This window comes from Triturus cristatus, chromosome 2_2, assembly GCF_964204655.1.
Source record: "Triturus cristatus chromosome 2_2, aTriCri1.1, whole genome shotgun sequence".
In the NCBI taxonomy this organism is placed as follows: domain Eukaryota; kingdom Metazoa; phylum Chordata; class Amphibia; order Caudata; family Salamandridae; genus Triturus; species Triturus cristatus.
The window spans coordinates 694,125,476-694,146,019 of NC_140582.1; positions in this window are offsets into that span (position 1 = coordinate 694,125,476).

The following is a 20,544-nucleotide window of genomic DNA, read 5'->3' on the forward strand; positions in this document are numbered from 1 at the left end:
TATGCATTTCTGAAGAGTGGTCACCCAGGGGAGTCAACGGTGGTGTCAAATGAATGGACCCCACTCCTATTCTTATCCAGAATGCCCTGTAAACATCAAACCTTGCTCAAAATCGTTCATTTCTCTTACATTTTCAAGTTTTTGAATCCGTGGGGATCCACAAACTTCCTACCACCTCGCATTCCAACATTATCCCTGATAAAAACTGTATGCCACCTGTGTGGCTTGGCCTCTTGGCCCAAAAAAACACGGCCTGTTTGAAGCCATTAAGTTGTCAGTGATGTCTTCACATGGTTACTGTTTTGGTCTATTCCAATGACATGCTTTATATCCACTAACACATGGGAAGCGGCATTTCAAATGTGCAGATTCGTGGCCTCAACAATTATTTAGAATTTAGGAAGACCATTAAGACCTATCTTTTCCCTTCATCTTAGTCTGTGCCTGCTCTTTTTGCTTTGTCAGTCTTTTCTTGGTACTAGCGCCGGGACGCCCCTTTGCTGGGGCAGCTGTTGCGCTCTATAAGTCGCAATAACATAACATAACAGAATGCAAAGTGGTAAAACTTTGGCAAGTGCCTGGAAGTGCCTCAGTTTTCTGTCACCTAAATATGGGAAAAGTAGCCATTCCTGACACATCCTTCGATATTTGCAGGACATTCTGGGCAGGAAAACGTCCTGGGAATTATCCAATCCACACCACCATTGATTCCCCTACGTCTCTAAGTTTCATAAATGCCAGGGTTAGAAGAGTGCCCAAAGAGTGCAGCCATTCACCATGGCAAATTTGAGGAAATTAGGATGCTTCCTCCTTCCACACGTTTGGCCCGTACTTTAAAACTATACTAAAATAATTCAATTTTCCTCATACTTGCCATGGGAATGAGATTCTGTAGGCCATGGAGGGGTGAGGGCAGAAAGAAAGGTGGCTATTTAGGGATGGTGTGCAGCACAATGCCCTCACCTCATTTTTATTTTAAAATCTAACCCTGCAATTAAGTGGTCTTACTTCCCTATAGGGGGCAGATTAGGTGTAAATCTTCAACTCTTCTTTGTGGGGGGGCAGAAAAACAGTTGGACTTTAGGGGAGGAGGTGCGGTCCAAGCCTGGGCTTGGACCGCACTTTCTTTTGCTAAAAAAAAACAAAAAAATAATTCCTGATGTCTAGTAGGGTTTCGACCTCTGCCATGGTGAGGCAGATTGGAGTAAAACCCCATTATACCCCCTAATGGGGGCAGAAAGACTATTGGGCCATAAGAGGTGTAGGCTACACCTGATGCTTGGTTGGACCTTTGGTGTCTAGTAGTCTTTCTGTCCCACTGGGTGGAGCAAATTGGAGGTATCCCTAATTATGGCCCCCTGGGGGCAAAAAAACTGTAGACCCATTAGGGGATGGGGTAATGGACCAACGGCAGGGCAGGCTACCCCCAATCCAATTTTTTTTTAGAAAACCAATCCTGGAAGCTAGTGGGATTTCTGTTCCTCTGGGAGACAGATTGTGAGTAAAACTCCAATCAAACTTTCAGGAGGCAGTAAGACCAGTGAATTGGCCCTTTTCTGAGGGGGAAAGCACTTGATTATACCCGGAGAGCTACTCCCTTCCCCTCTGGTGTGTAGTTAATCCATCCCTTTAAGGGGGTCACCCTCCTGTGTTCACACCAAAGTAGGATGCTACTAAGGAGTGAACCCATAGGAAAGGGGAGATTCAAATCAGTGCTCGGGTGCTGATATATGCCTCTGAGCACTGATAGAATTATAAGTAAAATGAGCTGAACAACTCATTTTACTTTCACTTTTACATGCAGCCACCATGCCATGCACTCTGTAAAAACAGTTTGAGTCTGCTAGAGAAATTCTTTCCTAACAGCCTGACTTGAAGAAGTAAAGCAGAAATCTCTTTTCTGCCAGCCCCTGAGGGATTACCTGCCCTAGGTGCTTGGGCATGAGCTTCACATCTGCAGTTTTTTCCTCAAGCATGCTGTGGCATTGAGGATGCCGGGCTCGCACCAATTTTAAGAAAAATAAATAAATAATTATAAAAAACATACATAGCCAAAACGCCCATAACCATAATATGCCAGGCAATGAATAGAACTACTTACGAATGTGGAAGTGCTCCTTGTGGAAGAGTAGAATGCTGACACTCACAGTGAACTTAGCCAATGACTGTAGTGAGCTGACCAACTGTCCAATGGTGTGTGCTGCGGTGTACTGGGTGGCAGAAAAATATGACTGGCAAAGCAGATCAATGGACAAAAAAGGCTGACTGAAAGCCAATGTAAGAATCTGTACTATATATGTAATTTTACTAAAATCAGCAGTCTTGGCTAAGATCAGACTTACAAATGTTTTTGTGTATACATTTTTTTTATTGATTTTGAAAACAAGATAACATTACAGTTCAGTAGCTTGTCCAGCAACCCCTCCCATCATGTGGCCCAGTTAGGCTTAGATTTAAACACAGCCATTTCTACAGGAACACTGGTTTCTTCCCGAAGTTGCCTTCATTTTCATACAATTACTTTTGACACACCATTGGATCCGTGACAGCCTGAACTTGTTTTCCTGATAAACTATACTCGTTTACAAAAACAACTGAGCAGGAACACTATCATCCCACCTTTACAACATCTGCAAGGTTTATACATATGTTGTGAAAACGTGCTTATTGTTTACGTACACATGGCGACACAACTATCTAAAAAAAAAAAACAATGGCAGTCTGATCAAGATCTCAGACCAAGACAAGGATGCCTTGTGATATAAATAAACATTAATTTCCGTGTGTTGACAGAGGAGCACTTCTGCTGCCATTGCGAGGTCCCTACACACTGATGCCTTGTCCCAGCAGTTTGCTGATATCTCCGCGAGGGGTATTCAGCTCTTGACCCATACGGGGGCCTACATTAACTTACATCAGGCAATGGGATTGGATCATCCAGTACGGAGGTTCTTGGCAGAACACACAAACACCCTCGACACTTAGGTTATGGAACACATAGGTGTCGATTCCGATCCTGGAAAAACCGGGTACGAACCGTCGGTCGGAGCGTTTTCTCCGTCCGACTCGTACCCGGGAAAAAAACATTACAAACATGCAAGTACGATTCGCACGGAAACACCATTTCCGTACGAATCGTAAAAGACACCGACCGACGAAAATATACATACAAATGTGATCCGGGAAAGCGCGGACGTGACGTCGGGACGCTTTCAGGCAGCGTTTCACGAACCAGGAAGTACGATTCGAACCAACAGCAGTCCGGACGGCAATATTTTTACGGCACCCAAAAAGTGCCAGAAAAGCGAAGTACGTTGCGAAACGACCAGTTTAGGGGGCCCGGTACGCGCCGTACCCCCCCAGCCCCCGTGAGTATGCGCCGAACCCCCCCCAGCCCCCGTGAGTATGCGCCGAACCCCCACCCGTGTATGTACACCCGTGTACGTACGAGTCGTACCCCCGTGTATGTACACCCGTGTACGTACGAGTCATACCCCCCGTGTAAGTACACCCATGTACGTACGAGTCGTACCCCCCCGTGTATGTACACCCGTGTACGTACGAGTCATACCCCCACCCGTGTATGTACACCCGTGTACGTACGAGTCGTACCCCCCGTGTATGTACACCCGTGTACGTACGAGTCGTACCCCCCGTGTATGTACACCCGTGTACGTACGAGTCGTACCCCCACCTGTGTATGTACACCTGTGTATGTACACCCGTGTACGTACGAGTCGTACCCCCGTGTATGTACACCCGTGTACGTACGAGTCGTACCCCCCGTGTATGTACACCTGTGTACGTACGAGTCGTACCCCCACCCGTGTATGTACGGTGCGTACCCCCAGCGCTACGCTTTGTAAAGTAATTATTAATATGCAATTTTTTAATAACAAATTATTTAATTGGTTATTATGTTCATTGAACCCCTACGCTTTCCCAACTGTTTCACTATCTGGAGGGGGAATAGTAATTTGTACCCCTACGCTATCCAGCGCTTTCCCTACTGTTGCACTCTCTGGAGTGGGAATAGTAATTTTTACCCCTACGCTATCCAGCGCTTTTCCTACTGTTTCACTTACTGGAGTGGGAATAGTAATTTGTACCCCTACGCTATCCAGCGCTTTCCCTACTGTTGCACTCTCTGGAGTGGGATAGTAATTTTTACCCCTACGCTATGCAATGCTTTCCCTACTGTTGCACTAACTGGAGTGGGAATAGTAATTTTTACCCCTACGCTATCCAACGCTTTCCCTACTGTTGCTCTCTCTGGAGTGGGAATAGTAATTTTTACCCTTACGCTATCCAACACTTTCCCTACTGTTGCACTCTTTGGAGTTGGAATAGTAATTTTTACCCCTACGCTATCCAACGCTTTCCCTACTGTTGCACTCTTTGCAGTTGGAATAGTAATTTTTACCCCTACGCTATCCAACGCTTTCCCTACTGTTGCACTCTCTGGAGTTGGAATAGTTATTTTTACCCCTATGCTATCCAACACTTTCCCTACTGTTACACTCCCTGTAGTGGAAATAGTAATTTTTAGCCCTACGCTATCCAACATTTTCCTTACTGTTTTTTTGTTGGAGTTGGAGTAGTAGTTTTATTTTCTCTGATATTTAATATGTTTTATATTATTTCAGCTAATGTAATATATCATTAATAATAAAAAATATTCAAATTAAAATTAATTTGTTTTATTTGCTATATGTAATTATTTAATATTTATTAATGTTATTGTTTTATGTGTATAGATGTATTGGTAAATTTTTTACAAAATTAATAATTTATACGTTACTAAAATAATAATTAAAACTAATTATTAAGTAAGTATATATATTATATATTATATGTATATGTTTAATTAATGTTTTTATTAAATTATATATATCAATTATTAATTTTAAATATTATAAAATATATTTATTTATGTTTATTTTATTTATAAGAATTATTTGGTTTATTTTACATATATTTTTAAACAAAAAAAAAAACGATATTTTTTACTAACGATATTTTTGACATCGATATTTAATTATCGATATTTTTGTACTTACCATGTTGTAGATAGGATGTCGGTATTCTTGATATCGATATTTTTGTTCCGATATTTTTGTAGGTCGATATTGTGACCTTCGATATTTAGTCAGTGATCCGTGAAACTCATATTTAAACTAAAATTTACTTGTAAATAAACGTAAAAATGTAAAACAGCAAATAATTTACAAAATACTTTCCACAGCTTCGTAAAAAAATATAAATTCACCCCAAAAGCGAGGAAAAATAAACCAAACAGCCTCAACCTCTACAAACTAACAACAAATAAACATTTCAAATGAAACTGATGCTTTTTTTCTTCCATCAGAAAAGGAAGCACCTGCTCCACATTACAACAGCCCCAACAAAAAAGCTCCAAAACAGTATGAAATATCTAAAAAAAACCATTCATGTAAGAATAAAAATATAGAAGTAATTGCATAATTATATATGAAAGTAACAAATGTATACATTTTTAAAAACTGTATTTATTTATAATGTTACACCAGTTTCAGATGCAATGAGAGAGAGAGACAAATACATTATATCCCATTAAAGAAAGCAATTACTATGTCACATGGGTTACACCTACAAACAAGAAAGTGCATAGACAGAAAATGTTCATAGGATATGTACCGAATATTATTCTAATGCATGCTATGGGAGGGCCACTACAAAGATGATATTGTAATTAATGTAGGAGAACACAATCCCCCCTGCCCCAATAGTGATAGAAATAGAAAGGATGTATTGCAGCATATAAGTGAAGCAAGCGCTAGATCCCAGGAAACCATGCCCAAAATCCTAAAAGATATAATGCCTAAAGTCCTCAGACACATCACAGGCCAGCTACCACCTATACCTACTTTAAAAAGTTTAATTGCACAAACTAAGAAGGCCACCAGCAATACTGCTTGTGACCCTAGAAGATACCAAGACATAGAAACACCTGAACATTTAACAATGACACATAATGAGGAACCTGTGTGTTTATATGACAACCTAAACAATGTTGATCAAATCCTAATATTCTCAACAGCTTATAACTTACGAAATGTGAGCCATTGTCAAACCTGGATGATGGAACGGGTCCTTCAAATAGGTCCCCAATCACTAACTCAGATATACTCCATACATGGTGTATATCAAAACACAAATAGCTTTCTTTTTATATCCCTTACACACAAAGAAACATAACAGCACGTACTACGAACTATTCAACCACATTAAACATAAAAGAAATAACTACTACCCACAAAACATACTCATAGACTTTGAACAAGCCGTGATTCAAACCATTAAAAAAAAATGTATGCCCACACAGTCAAACAAGGATGTTAATACAATTTCAATCAATGTATATGGAGACACCTCCAACAATCTGCACTAAGGGCCTGATTACGGGTTTGTAGGTCCAGGAACCTCCATGCTCATGCTAGCGGTTCAACCGCTGCAACCTTGGCGGTCTGACCACTGTATCATGAGGCATGCGGTTATATGAAAGAAACACAGTCATGGTTCCGCTGACACTGCTAGGCCAACTCCAACCGCAGCAGCCGCAGAATAGGCCAAGGAACGTGTGAGAGGCTCGAAGAGCCAGTGAAACTGCCGGCCCAATTACAAGTTGCCTAACAGCCAGCGTGACCATGTTGATCCAACCACCACATCTGAGATGGCAGAAAGGAAGGGATATAAGGACGGATCTCACCTCTACTCACCTTTACACGTCTTGTGCCACCATGGAGTCAATCATACACGTCCTGTCATTCCTGTACATGCTCGATCAAGGCCAAAATCCACTCCATTGTAGATGAAATTAGCAGGCAGTCATTCAACTACCAGTTTCCGTAGACTCCTCAGCAAAACGATGCCCACCATGTACAGGCAAAGGAGCTGGCATCTCTAAGCAATACATTTTACAGGGACCCTGTCTGGGATTGTTTCATATGGAGATCGAAAAGACAAATGTAAGATGCCCTCCTAGGCCAAACACTGATACTGCACAGGCACACTGTACACAAATGGACATGTGTTTACAAATCATTTTCAGTGATAGTGATGTGTGCATTCATTTGTGTTCCACAACAGCACCTCCTCTTCAATATCACACCTATTTATATGAAATTAAATGAAATGAAAAGGAGATTTATAGAGCGCGTACTTTCACCCGAGGGTGTCAAGGTGCTAGCTCATCAGACAGAATTAATCTGGAAGGTTCAAGGCCACGTCAGAGGTTAAAAAGCCAGGTCTTCAAGGCCTTCCTGAAGGACAACAGGTGTGTTTCTTGTTTTAACATTAGAGGAAGGGAATTCCAAAGTCTGGTCGTGCCGACCAAAAAACTTCTTCCACCCCAGGCGCATTTTATAAACCTCGGAATTATCAGGTTATGGGAGTGGGATGAACGAAGATTGCGGGCAGGTATATAAGGCTGTAGATTATGTTTAAAGAAACCCGGCCCTGTATCATGCGTGGCCTTAAAAGCGATACAAAGAGCCTTAAACGCAATCCGCCGCCTCACTGGTAGCCAGTGTAGTTCTTTAAGTACTGGTGAGACAGATTTATGTCTTGGACTGTTCAGCAAAAGATGCGCTGCAGTGTTTTGCACAATCTGTAATTTGGACAGGCACTTCTTCCAAAGGTTAATGAATAGGCCATTACAGTAGTCAGCTCTAGATAACACTAGAGCCGCAACCACTAGCTTCCGTAACTCAACCGGAATGAATGGAAGAATCCTTCTCAGTACTTTTAGTGTGAAAAAGGAGAGGGATGTGACTTGATTGACATGGCTTTCAAAAGAGAGCTCAGAGTCAAACGTAACTCCCAAGTTTTTCACCTTATTCGTAGGTGTTGATAGTGGGCCCAATTCTAACGGTCATGTGGTGGGCACCAAAAATTAGTATGGCCGCCAAAGAGGACGACTTCAGTCTTACTGGAATTAAGTTTCAAACAATTGGCGGCCATCCATTCCCCAAACTGACAAAGACAGGTGTGAAACTGTGCAGCAGTGTCATCAGGGGAGGCTATCACTGAGACCACAATCTGGGTGTCATCGGCATAAGAAATAGCAGAGAAACCCAGAGACCTGATTAGCCGTGCCAGTGGTGCAACATAGATGTTAAAAAGAGTTGGGCTTAATGAAGAGCCCTGTGGCACTCCGCACGGCAATGTAAAATTAGGTGACTTAAATTCTCCAAGAGCCACAAATTGTTCCCGATCAGATAAAAAAGATGCGAGTAAAGCAAATGCTTTCTCTTTAATACCGATCCACTTCAGTACTTCTAATAGTTTTTGGTGGTTCACCGTATCAAATGCGGCAGAGAGGTCAAGCAGCACAAGTGCTGCATTGCCTCCTGCATCAAAGGTCTTCCTAATCAATTCGGACGCTGTAATCAGTGCCAATTCGGTAATATGATGCTTTCTAAAACCAAACTGGGTTGCATCCAGGAAAGCATGCTTCTCAATATATTCAGATATAGCACCATTCATGGATTTCTCTACCATTTTAGCAGGCAGAGGAAGTCTGGAGATTGGATGATAGTTGTTAGGATCTGCCCCCTCCAAATTTGGCTTCTTCAGCAGGGGGAGAATAGATGCCAGTTTCCAACTTGTGGGGAATATGCCAGATGAGAACACCTGACTCTTGTAGGCAGATGTAATGTAATCAAAATGACCTATTTCCCGAAATTGTTATATTATTTCCGCTCCATCCCATTGGAATTCAGCAAGGCCAAGCTCCAGAAACTCCAACAAATTTTTACGCAATTTATCTGGGCTTACTCACAAGCTAGACGAGCACTAAAACAATTGTCTCTTCCCAGGGAACGAGGTGGTTGGGCACTTCCTAATATAGCACTATACTATTGGGCCACAGTTCTTCAATACAGTACTGAACTGTTGAAGGAACATTCCATCCCTTTCCCAACCGGCCTTCCTTCACCATTTCGGCTTTTATTGGGAGAAGAGACCCGCGGCTGCTTATTTAGACAAATATCCTTCGGATACTATAAGCATGTTAGGTTTAAGACATTAATGAACTCTTTTAAGGTCTTTCGTAATATCCGCAAAACCTATGGGCTAGGAACATTTAACTATTATACTCCTATTACCGAGAACCCCAACCTTCCTGCCATTTTTGACAGGCTTTATCTATTGAATTGGTATACGGCTGGTATCACTAAGCTAGGAGACCTAATCTCCAATAAAGGAGTTAAGCCATTTCCAGAGCTACTAAGCAAATACGGACTGAAAAATCATGACACCTTCAAATACCTTGCTATTCACGACTTTCTCGCTCGAAAAGTCGGGGGGCCTGCAGGATTCTTGGAGAATGAACTCATTAATACACTGCGAACCCCAACGACCCCTCGAATAGGTCTCATTTACTCTACTCTAAATAGCCAAACCTCAGATGACTTGCTTAAAATAGCAGACAAGTGGCTTATTAAATTAGAGGCCCCGCACCGTATGTTCTACAACTCACTGGCGCTCTCTCAAAGCGACTTATTGTCAGCAAAACTACAGGCGCAACATTTCAAGACTATTTTCTTTCTATATATTACACCCAGTAAAATTGCAAAATGGGGGACAGGCAGGGGGACAATGTTTGCCGTCTGCCCCAAACTTACTCCAGTTCTCCGCAGAATTCAGGATTTTCTGGGAAGGGTCATCACACAGACTATAGCTCTGGCCCCTATAACCATACTACTGACTACTGGAAACCCAGGAAGAGATTAATAGGGAGAAAGGTGGGGCGCTCATCTACGTTGCTATGACAATATGGAGGATCTGTGTGGCATCGGCATGGATTGAGACTGACCCACCTTCTTTCCCCCAATGGTTAGCCAGGCTAGTTGCGACTTACCATCTCGAAAAGGCCATATACGCTAAAAAAGGACGCAAAGGGCAAAAAAAAGGACTAGACATCTGGGGACCCTTTTCCACCTGGTTGGTACAGTCAGATCAGTCAGGCTCATATGTTTAATCGGACTGCCTTCTCTTTCCTTTTCATATTTTTTCTTTGTGCTTCTTCTTTTCACTTTACTTAAAGCTTCCTTAACGATTTTCGTACTTATTACTCTTAAGCTGTACACCTTTTCTCTGTGTCCTTGAAATTTGTCATTTGACAGTGAGAGGGGGTGGGGGATGGGGGGTGGGAGTTGGTATAACTCAAACTTATGTATCATATGCATTGGAAAATAAAAAAAACTTAAAACAAAAAAAAAAAGAGAACATGTGAATAAAAATCGGAGAGAGCTGTAGGGCGAATAAATCTGGCAAAAGATGGAAGATTTTAGGGGGACAAGGATCCATTGGGGAGCTGGATTTGGTGGACTGCAGACGGTTAATGACTTCCTAGGTGGTCAATGAGGGGAAGGACGATAGCTCCGGGGGGTCACTGTCGTGACACACTTCTTTTGCCCCTTCACACTTGTCTGCCATGTCACTACTGATAGTCACTTTTCTTGTAGCTTGCCATTTGTCTAGTCTTGGTAAGTCCACACAGAAATCCCTACAACTGCCATGAGACCCTTTGACTGTACCTCAACTAAAATTCTATACTCATTTTGCACTTTCTCACTGATGTGCCGTGTCACTATTGATAGTCACTTTTCATGCAGCTTACCATTAGTATAGTTTTGCTAAGTCCACATAGAAATCACTACAACTACCATGAGGCCCTGTGACTGCACCTCAAAACAAGATGGTATAGTGAATGTGACACACTCACATTGCACACATCCCATGTCCTGTTTTGATGTCAAATAAGCATCTGTTTGGATGTGTCATTAAAGTAATACACACCTTCTCTGCTACAACTCTGTACTGGACTCTCACCCATCACCCACATGAAAAGGAAATGTCAGTCAGTGGGATTACATAGAATTAGTTTGAGAAGCATTCCAATGGCACAATGGAAACACTCTCTGCTGGATAGGTATGCCTCTATCATGGGGAACCCTGAAAGTCTGGGGCCCTGGGGCACAGTACATTTTGTAAAAGCCTGACAAACTCAATGTGCACTGGACCTGTGAATTGAAGTATAACAGGAGCAACTAATACCATAAACAAGTGCCATGAATGTGTAGGTGCAACTCATGAAAGCAAATACATCACTAACAGCATGTGTCACTCATCTAGATAAAGGGTCTTATTATGAGTTTGGTGGTCTGTGAACTGCCGTAGCCACAGTCACGGTCCGATTAGGTAGCGCTGACCACCTGGCTGGCTCAAACTGGATTATATGATATTCGTAACATAAACCTAACTTACCTCTGATTGTCAGCAACATACTATTGGGAAAAAATCTTAGACGGACACAAGCACAACAAAAACGTACCCACTGAGCCCTGCAATCCGGATGCCTAGCAGGTCAAGGAGGTCCTGCTCGCGGTCAATAATATCATCCTAGTGGTACGTCAGCTGCTGTTGGGTGTGCTGGATGTGAGTGGTGTGTGCAATCACCAGTGCATCTTTCCCCAACGCAGCTGATGCTCCTGCAGGAGGTAACTGCTCCCAGGCCTGCCGCCTGCTGTTAGCATGAAGGGGAGGTGGCGCGGCACATACACAACAAGTGCTGCCACCTCTGCCTCACAAAAAATGGCACTGGGCTGCACCCCTTGGTGGCACTGACTGCAAGGTGTGTGGCTGGCTCTGGCACTGGTGAGGTTCCTCCCTCTCTTGCCTTGCTCTGCCATGGTGCTAGGTAAGGGGGAAAAAAGAAGAAACAGGAAAAGGAAGAACTGAGGAAGTAAAGAGAAACTTTAAAAAAAAGTACAAAGAAGTCACAAAAAACACACAAAAAATTACAAAAATGTAAAATACACACAAACACAAAGACACACACTGATACATAAAAAACATGAGCTGCGGATGAGTTGGATAGGGGGAGGATTAAAAAGATTAAGAGTGGATTTAAAAAACCAGGTCCAGCACCCTGCACAGAACCAAAAACAAAAGGGGGGCGCCCATGCGAACAGCTTGGTGCAGTTTCTGCGCAGTTTCTGATGCTGTAACACGCTTTGCGCTGTCCAGAGCAGTGTAAACTAGAGATTTTGGGTGCTTCGCAGAAATCCACATAGCAGAACTCAATGAGCTCCACCCAGGACGAGAAAAGATATGGAAGCACATGAAGAGGTCTGCAGTTCAGCAGCAGAAGCTAACTCTGCCCAAGCTAGCCTCGGTGAACTGCTTTTTCATAAAACAGTATGCATGAGAAACTTTGCTTGGATCTTTTTGCTAGCTGGCAGCAAAACAAAACAGCTATACAAAAGACTCTTTGCCAGGCTGAGGTGGCTGAGGTGGTGCAGCTACACCACGCTACTCATCATAATGTGATGAAGACATTATAAATTAGAAAAGTTGGTTGTTTTGCTTGTTTTATAACTGTTGATATAGTTTGTTAATGTAGTTATGGATGTAGTTTTGTAATCTTGTTAAATAGTTTTTTGTAATAAGGTTTAACGTTCTACTGATTTGTTTGCTTAATAGTTGTTACAGATTTGAATATTATTACAATATTGTAATGTTGAATAAAACTGGGAGTTCCATCTTCAAGGAGGGCAGATATGCTCCTGCGTGTGTGTGTGTGTGTGTGTGTGTGTGTGCATGTGGGTGTACATATATATATATATATATATATATATATATATAAAAGACGAGACACCAGACTTGGAGGCCGCACACGCTGTGTAGTACTTTATTCCTGCAGGCAGCCCTGCTTGACATCGGCAGATGAACAGAAATTTGTTTGCCAGAGTTCAAAATCCTGACGCGTTTCGGGCGTCCTTGCCCTTGGTCACAGGAGATCTGGCTGAAGTGCAACCCAAAACATACCGCAACTCAAAGTCACAAGTTTGTAGTTTCGCCCACTGGGCGTGTCTGCGCATTGCCTCTTGGGACTTGGAGTTCTTTTGTAAGGTAAGTTTTCCACTAATAGCGGTTGTCGGTTACACATTGCAATACTTAACCACAATGGGTTTCTGTGAAGCTGCGGGGTAAAGCAGGACTGTTCTTACCCTGTTGCAGAAACCACAACGCTCCTTATTGCGCTGTACAGTGACGACGCTGGACACCACTTCTTTCGTGGGGGGGCCTGCCGCGACCTTGGATTGGCCGCAATTAATACAAAAGACGAGACACCAGACTTGGAGGCCGCACACGCTGTGTAGTACTTTATTCCTGCAGGCAGCCCTGCTTGACATCGGCAGATGAACAGAAATTTGACTTTGGCAGCTCACGGTCCTGTCAATATGAGCCCAGCGCCCACATGGGCGGGACTATACATTTGAATAAATACATGTTCCACTTTAAACCGCTCTCCTTGTTTGATTGAAAAGAGCCAGTGAACAAGAGCAGTCTTTGCTTGAAACGCGTATGGCAGTCACACTACGAGATTTGGTGGGCTGGTTGAACGTTTCTGCTGCCGGTGGCTGTGTGCAGTACCCCTTCAGGAGTGACCTCCTCACCAGGGCAACCCTTGTGATTTTGTTTATGGCGGCAAGCCTAGCCGCGAGGAGGTCCTGCCGCTACTTTGCGGTTCCGTCGCGTCTGCATTGACAAGCGCTGCCTGGAGTGAAGGGGGCCTAGCTACTGGGCTCATATTGACAGGACCGTGAGCTGCCTCTTCATCTTTTCGTGCCCACTGGGGTTAATATTATTTTGTGTACTTTTCAATTTGGACAGCGATACCCAACCGGGTTTTAGATGGAACTTTTGTCCAAGCAGCTATGGGCAGTACTACAGAGACCAGCATGCCCTGCTTTGCTGACGCCCACATGGGCGGGACTATACATTTGAATAAATACATGTTCCACTTTAAACCGCTCTCCTTGTTTGATTGAAAAGAGCCAGTGAACAAGAGCAGTCTTTGCTTGAAACGCGTATGGCAGTCACACTACGAGATTTGGAGGGCTGGTTGAACGTTTCTGCTGCCGGTGGCTGTGTGCAGTACCCCTTCAGGAGTGACCTCCTCACCAGGGCAACCCTTGTGATTTTGTTTATGGCGGCAAGCCTAGCCGCGAGGAGGTCCTGCCGCTACTTTGCGGTTCCGTCGCGTCTGCATTGACAAGCGCTGCCTGGAGTGAAGGGGGCCTAGCTACTGGGCTCATATTGACAGGACAGTGAGCTGCCTCTTCATCTTTCCGTGCCCACTGGGGTTAATATTATTTTGTGTACTTTTCAATTTGGACAGCGATACCCAACCGGGTTTTAGATGGAACTTTTGTCCAAGCAGCTATGGGCAGTACTACAGAGACCAGCATGCCCTGCTTTGCTGACGCCCACATGGGCGGGACTATACATTTGAATAAATACATGTTCCACTTTAAACCGCTCTCCTTGTTTGATTGAAAAGAGCCAGTGAACAAGAGCAGTCTTTGCTTGAAACGCGTATGGCAGTCACACTACGAGATTTGGAGGGCTGGTTGAACGTTTCTGCTGCCGGTGGCTGTGTGCAGTACCCCTTCAGGAGTGACCTCCTCACCAGGGCAACCCTTGTGATTTTGTTTATGGCGGCAAGCCTAGCCGCGAGGAGGTCCTGCCGCTACTTTACGGTTCCGTCGCGTCTGCATTGACAAGCGCTGCCTGGAGTGAAGGGGGCCTAGCTACTGGGCTCATATTGACAGGACCGTGAGCTGCCTCTTCATCTTTTCGTGCCCACTGGGGTTAATATTATTTTGTGTACTTTTCAATTTGGACAGCGATACCCAACCGGGTTTTAGATGGAACTTTTGTCCAAGCAGCTATGGGCAGTACTACAGAGACCAGCATGCCCTGCTTTGCTGACGCCCACATGGGCGGGACTATACATTTGAATAAATACATGTTCCACTTTAAACCGCTCTCCTTGTTTGATTGAAAAGAGCCAGTGAACAAGAGCAGTCTTTGCTTGAAACGCGTATGGCAGTCACACTACGAGATTTGGAGGGCTGGTTGAACGTTTCTGCTGCCGGTGGCTGTGTGCAGTACCCCTTCAGGAGTGACCTCCTCACCAGGGCAACCCTTGTGATTTTGTTTATGGCGGCAAGCCTAGCCGCAAGGAGGTCCTGCCGCTACTTTGCGGTTCCGTCGCGTCTGCATTGACAAGCGCTGCCTGGAGTGAAGGGGGCCTAGCTACTGGGCTCATATTGACAGGACCGTGAGCTGCCTCTTCATCTTTTCGTGCCCACTGGGGTTAATATTATTTTGTGTACTTTTCAATTTGGACAGCGATACCCAACCGGGTTTTAGATGGAACTTTTGTCCAAGCAGCTATGGGCAGTACTACAGAGACCAGCATGCCCTGCTTTGCTGACGCCCACATGGGCGGGACTATACATTTGAATAAATACATGTTCCACTTTAAACCGCTCTCCTTGTTTGATTGAAAAGAGCCAGTGAACAAGAGCAGTCTTTGCTTGAAACGCGTATGGCAGTCACACTACGAGATTTGGAGGGCTGGTTGAACGTTTCTGCTGCCGGTGGCTGTGTGCAGTACCCCTTCAGGAGTGACCTCCTCACCAGGGCAACCCTTGTGATTATATATATATATATATAACTTACTTTGTGATTGGGGCGGTACCACCTTCAATTCGGGGGGGCAACAGAGAAAAACAACTACGCCAGTTAGAATCCTCCTTCATCCTATTATTGGATACCAAGATGCCAAATGGGATGAACACGAGTGAGGATTTGCATAACTTTCTGTAAAATATGTTTCATTTGGGGTCTTTTATCTTTATTCTGAATGTGGTTATTCCAACAGCACTTATAACTTTAAACTAGCGGTTTTTTTGTTACCGGCAGTTTCTTATAGTTTGAGTATTCACTCCAATGCTTCTTGCTCGAGTCTTTTTGTTTCACTTCCTTTTTTGTATTTATTAATTTTTTTCATCCCTATTTTATGCTTTTCAACTTTAAATTTTTCTTTTATTTTCTCTTATTGAGAGTGTGGTATATTTAGATTCAAGAAATGAATTATTGTTGTTGTTTCTTTCTGAAACATGCAAGCCGTGGTTATGATTTGAAAATCAGCATTCCAGCACTTAGGGGCACTTGCCCTGTATTCCATTTGCTATGAACTGCTTTGTTGCATTTTATGTATCAACTTGATTCATTAACCCGGTTACTTTTGTTTCTGACTGATTTTCGGCATTTCTTTAAGAAAACACACTCTAAGTTGTAGTATTTCAGTTATGTCTATTAACACTGAGCATCATGATTGGGTGAATCTGATTTTAAATTGGATGGTCCGGTACCAGCGCGTCAGGTGATCAAGATCGCGGAGGCGATCGAAACGCGTCTGAGGCGGACACTTGTCTGACAAATGAATTAAACGTCAGAATTGAAAATTTGGAATCGTTTGCTGTCTTTACTTTTGGACGTCAGCATTGTGCATGGTGAAGAGGTCCTTACCTGCCTTCAGCTCCCTTTGTCTTATTGGGGAGTTCAGGACTTTGTCTTTATATATATATATATATATATATATATATATATATATATATATATATATATAAATATCCAGTACTATGTACATCATTTATGCTACAGAGAATTGCTAATGAAGAAGCCAATTATTCAAATGCCCAAGTATGGTGACTTCTCGTGCAACAGTTAGGTCTCACTAGAGAGGTCAGTCCTTGTGCTCACAGTAGTATACAGGCCACTTATACAAGAGAGAGGGTTTAGCACAGAGGCCAGTGCATCCTCATATTCTACTACACACTGCTATCAAATGGTGGAGATTCGATAGTTCATATAGGGAAGTTCTTTTGTACATATTACTATGTATGCTTGTGACTCTGGAGAGAGGTTTCAGTGGAGAAGTCGGGTCCCTGTGCACACTCTACTTTTCTTCATTGTCCTCATGGGGAGAGGTCTGAGGGAGAGGTGAGTGTGTCTCCACATTCAACTATTCACACCAATCAACCAAGACACAGTTCTCAGCAGAGAGTTTACTCCATTTCTATACCCTACTATCCGCAGCCTCCTTTTCACATATATTGGTCTGGGAAGATGTCTCAGCTGACTGGGCAATGTTTGTCCATACCATAGTCTCTATAGTTGTGATGCAGGGCAGACTTCTCAGTGTTGACGTAATTTCATCCCCACACCTTACTCGAAAATCTGTTATCTTGGGGAGAGCTATGACTAGAGAGGTTAGCTCATTTTCCCATTTCACAGCCTAATTTGCACATACTTTATCCGAGACACAAGTCACAGGAGAGGGGCCAGTCTCTCCTCACACTGTAGTACGAAGACTTGTCATGTAAGAGAGAGGTGTCAGTGGAAAGGGCACTTCCTCCCCACAGTCTACTATGCATACCTGTCAGCATTGGCTGAAGTATGAGCAGAGAGATAACTTTTCCTAAAACCCTACTACAGACACCTGTCACTCTGATAATATGTGTTAGTGGACAGCTCACTCCCTTCCCAGACAGCACTGCTTATCGTTGTTGCTGTAGGAAGAAGTGTCAGTACAGAGGACATTGCTTGCCAACACCGTAATGCACATTCATGTAGTCCTGGAGGTAGGTGTTAGTGGAGAAGATAATATTTCCCTTCACATATCTGTAATGCTGGAAGGAGCTGTGACTGGCAGGTCGAATCCATTTCCACACCCTAATTTATATGGCTATTTCCCTGGGAAGAGGTCAAGGTAGAAAGGCCAGTACTTGGCCAGTACTAGTTATACGTACCATTAAATAGTGAGGTCTTATATGTGAGGTGAATACCTTCTCCACCCTACGATGCATTTTACTGAGCATGGGGAAAGGTGTGAGTAGAAAGGCAGTGTGTTAAAATGGTGAATTCTCTCATGAAAGATGAAATAAGAGTAGGTAGATCTTCACAAGTTCTTTATTCATATGTAGGTAGGTTTAACAGCTCAGCCACCCAACTGCCTCTGGCTCCTCTCATCAAGATTCTCCCAACCAGCCAACGGCGCTTTCCCATTCTAGAACCCCCAGATGTCATCAGATCTATGATAGACAGGTGACAAGCTGATGACAATCTGGTATACACAAGTATATAACTTTACAACACATCTCCCTCCTTTACACACTAAAATTTGCATGAAGAGTAAAAAACACATAAACAATAACAGATATTATCATATAAACATCATAAAATCATTATACTACATAGTCACTCAAATATGAAGGAATACGAGAAATTCTGTTAGATCTCTTCAAGGTTCCTGAGAGATCTTTGTTGTCAGCAATTTTGGAAGGATCATTCAAATGAAACATCTTACCACATACAGCAACGCAACTCAAATTCCACACTCTATGATCCAAAGTCCTCACAGCATTATCAAAGACCTTAATCACTTTCAAAGGTTTCGAGAACTTGGCACCAGAAACACAGAACCCAGGTCTTTTGATCATGACAAAATCCCAAACAGAAACTTTAGTGGTTTTAACAGCATGTCTCACATCGTAATTTTCTTTACTTTTCAAACACTTATAATCTTCCCTTTCCTCCCAAGAGGTTACATCCGGCCTTCCTCCCTTGGTAGAGATAAATTTGTTAACCCAAGGTGGTTCCAACAATGTACCAGGTTGTCTCCCCCTAAACAAAAGAAAAGGAGACTTTCCGGTCGTAGTATGAGGCGCAAAGCGATAGACACCAACTCTCCTAGAAACTTCCTCCTTCCAGTCAAGACAATTCTGTTTAGCCAGAGAGATAGTGTCTTTTAAAACCCTATTGAACCTCTTGACAGTGCCATTTTATTCTGGATGATATAAAGCACATTTTTTGTGAGCAATACCACAATTAACAAGAAAATCTTCCATTTCCTTTGAGACAAGCTGTACACCATTGTCAGTCAATAACGTCTGTGGTATGCCTTCCCTTGAAATTAATATTTTCAGAAAATCAATAACAGTTTTCGTATTGTTATTTCTAGCAAAAGAAATTTCAGGCCATCTGGAGTACAAATCCATGACTACGATAACAAAAGTATCAGACCCATCACCATGGACTGGTCCCAAAATATCGAGAGCTATGTCCTTCCAAGGACCACTGCGGCGCGACCTTTTTTCCATAGGCTGAGTCCTGATCTTTAAACTCTTCTCACTTAGAGAACATTGGACACACTCCCTTACCAAACGCTCAATTTGAATGTCCATTCCAGGCCACGAGTAAGTAGAACGCACTCGTTCCTTAGTTTTAGAAATCCCTAAGTGCGCCTCATGAGCTAAATCTAAAAGAGCTTTCCTTAGAGACAAAGGTGGAACTAATCTGTGACCTCTCCATAACATTCCCTCACAACAGGACAACTGATCCCTTACAGACCAGAAGTCTTTTACAAATTGACTTCCTTGTTCCTTATAATGCCAGCCCACATGGATAAGATTCAAAACATCTTGAATAACTTGTTCTTCATGACAAGCATTTAGCCAGGAATCTTGGGAAATAACCTTATAATCAATTTCACACACAAAATCATGGGAATGACCCAATTCTGAATCAAAATTGTCACCAGATCGAGCAACAGGGACAAGTCTCGAAAGTGTGTCAGCAACAAAGTTATCGGAACCTGGAACATACTTGACCGAGAAATTAAAACCCTGTAACCCAACAATCCACCTGGAGATTCTCGGAGAAATTGAGTCAATACCTTTACTCGTAAGTACCTCACACAAAGGTTTGTGATCCGTTTTAACTACAAACGAAGTTCCCCAAAGAAACTTTTTAAATTTTTTAATGGCCCAGTACACAGCAAGGGCTTCCCTCTCAATAAATGAGGGCCCGATTCACAGAAGTAACTTATGACAAAATCCTAAACTTACTACCATTTTGGTATTCACAGAAGGCAATTACTCATTTTGGTATTCACAGAAGGCACTTACTCATTTCGGTATTCACAGATGTTAGGAGTCCTTAAAACAAACATAATGGTGTTGTCAGGATTAGTGCCACCTTGATATAAAACAGCACCAAGGCCCCTCGAGACTGGCGTCAGTAGAGATAATTGAACATTTAGCTGGGTCAAAGTTACGAAGATTGGGAGCATTTTGTAACCTGAGCTTTATTTCCATGAGCTCTTTATCACACAAATCATTCCAGACAAATCTCACTCCCTTTTTAAGTAAATTTCTCATGTGGAAAGTTGCTTCTGCAAAATTCTTAACAAACTTGTTGTAATATTCCGCCATCCCCAGGAAGCGCATGAGTTCTTCCTTTGAAGAGGGGTAATCAGATCTCTGTGTTTACCAATTCAGCCTTGGGAACAACACCATCAGCAGTTATCGAGTGACCCAAATAATCAATTTTATCAAGGCCAAATTTGCACGTCTCACGCTTAATAGTGAGATTGTGGGCAGAAAGTCTATCCAACACTTGTCGGACTCTTTTCCCATGTTCCAATTCATCACATCCATAGACTAAAATATCGTCCTGGTAAACGCAAACACCAGGAACATTGACTAACACCTTTTCCATGACTCTTTGAAAGACAGAAGCGGCAGAGACAAGGCCAAAAGGAAGTCTTATGAATCTAAAGGTACCAAACGGGGTAACGAG